We start from the raw sequence: 2,551 nt of genomic DNA, 5'->3' as shown, positions 1-2,551 counted from the left end.
TTATTTTAACATTGCAAGTATAGGGCGTTCCAGAGCCCCTTAAAGAGAAATATATTAAGTTGAACAGAAGCAATTGTGAGAGATGTGAGAAGTTCCAATACCTGGGAGTGCTAGTTATGGAAGATAGCAGAATAAGAGAAGAAATAAAATTTAGGATTGCTACAGGAAATAGAGCTTACTGGGCCCTGATCAAGGTCCTTCAATCACGTAACCTGAGCATAAAATCGAAGGTGACTGTCTATCGAACACTCATAAGACCGGTGGTAATGTACGAGTATGGCTCAGAAACATGGACAATGACTGTAGCAGAAGAAGAGCTCTTGAGAAGATGGGAGAGGAAAACATTAAGAAAGATTCAGCCGTGTATGAGGTGGGGCAATGGAGGATAAGGAGAAACAAGAATTGGAAGAACTGTATAGAAATCCTGACTTGGTGACTGTCATTAAGTGTAACAGATTGAGATGGCTGGGCCATGTAGTGCAAATGTCAAAAAGGCTTACACAGGAAATACAGGTGGCAAAACGAGCAAAGGGAGACCATGGCTGGAGGATGTGGAAAATGATTTGAGAAATATTGGAGTCAGGAGATGGAGGAAACGAGCAGAAAACCGTCAGGATTGCGCTGTGATCATCAGAGAGGCCAAGGCCCCACATGGGCTGTAGCGCCAAGGAGTAAGTAAGTAATATCTGGAGAAGAACAGATTTACAGTGCCTCTCTGCAGCTGAAAAATCAGTTGAAGACCTACTAAAGGAAGACAGAAAACAAGAAACCAGGAGAGAAGTCTTAAATGGAAAGAGGGCCCTGAGTACCAATCTGGGGCCTTCGGAAGAGGTGACATAACAAAAAAGGCTAAGCTGTACTTTAAATTGCATTTCCTGATAATTATATTTTTCAAAGTTTATGTACCTTTTTATCAGAATCTATGAAGGTCAGAATTACACAATTTTCTACACTTATTTCTATAAACATAATAAATGTTGTCTCAAGTGTAAATTTTAAAATTCTGAGTGTATACTGAGATATGGGGGAAAGTGTTTGGAATTTTGCATGAATTTTATATTATAGTTCTAGAATTAGAATTAAAACTTATTAAAATTCTGCTATTCCCATACATTCAAAAAGCCTCATGAGAGTAGCTAACTACACTCCTGGAAATTGAAATAAGAACACCGTGAATTCATTGTCCCAGGAAGGGGAAACTTTATTGACACATTCCTGGGGTCAGATACATCACATGATCACACTGACAGAACCACAGGCACATAGACACAGGCAACAGAGCATGCACAATGTCGGCACTAGTACAGTGTATATCCACCTTTCGCAGCAATGCAGGCTGCTATTCTCCCATGGAGACGATCGTAGAGATGCTGGATATAGTCCTGTGGAACGGCTTGCCATGCCATTTCCACCTGGCGCCTCAGTTGGACCAGCGTTCGTGCTGGACGTGCAGACCGCGTGAGACGACGCTTCATCCAGTCCCAAACATGCTCAATGGGGGACAGATCCGGAGATCTTGCTGGCCAGGGTAGTTGACTTACACCTTCTAGAGCACGTTGGGTGGCACGGGATACATGCGGACGTGCATTGTCCTGTTGGAACAGCAAGTTCCCTTGCCGGTCTAGGAATGGTAGAACGATGGGTTCGATGACGGTTTGGATGTACCGTGCACTATTCAGTGTCCCCTCGACGATCACCAGTGGTGTACGGCCAGTGTAGGAGATCGCTCCCCACACCATGATGCCGGGTGTTGGCCCTGTGTGCCTCGGTCGTATGCAGTCCTGATTGTGGCGCTCACCTGCACGGCGCCAAACACTCATACGACCATCATTGGCACCAAGGCAGAAGCGACTCTCATCGCTGAAGACGACACGTCTCCATTCGTCCCTCCATTCACGCCTGTCGCGACACCACTGGAGGCGGGCTGCACGATGTTGGGGCGTGAGCGGAAGACGGCCTAACGGTGTGCGGGACCGTAGCCCAGCTTCATGGAGACGGTTGCGAATGGTCCTCGCCGATACCCCAGGAGCAACAGTGTCCCTAATTTGCTGGGAAGTGGCGGTGCGGTCCCCTCCGGCACTGCGTAGGATCCTACGGTCTTGGCGTGCATCCGTGCGTCGCTGCGGTCCGGTCCCAGGTCGACGGGCACGTGCACCTTCCGCCGACCACTGGCGACAACATCGATGTACTGTGGAGACCTCACGCCCCACGTGTTGAGCAATTCGGCGGTACGTCCACCCGGCCTCCCGCATGCCCACTATACGCCCTCGCTCAAAGTCCGTCAGCTGCACATACGGTTCACGTCCACGCTGTCGCGGCATGCTACCAGTGTTAAAGACTGCGATGGAGCTCCGTATGCCACGGCAAACTGGCTGCACTGACGGCGGCGGTGCACAAATGCTGCGCAGCTAGCGCCATTCGACGGCCAACACCGCGGTTCCTGGTGTGTCCGCTGTGCCGTGCGTGTGATCATTGCTTGTACAGCCCTCTCGCAGTGTCCGGAGCAAGTATGGTGGGTCTGACACACCGGTGTCAATGTGTTCTTTTTTCC

The sequence above is a fragment of the Schistocerca cancellata genome, chromosome 8 (genome assembly GCF_023864275.1).
Source record: "Schistocerca cancellata isolate TAMUIC-IGC-003103 chromosome 8, iqSchCanc2.1, whole genome shotgun sequence".
NCBI classification, from domain to species: Eukaryota; Metazoa; Arthropoda; class Insecta; order Orthoptera; family Acrididae; genus Schistocerca; species Schistocerca cancellata.
The sequence above is the reverse complement of the archived record's forward strand: the minus strand, read 5'-3'. Positions refer to the sequence as shown.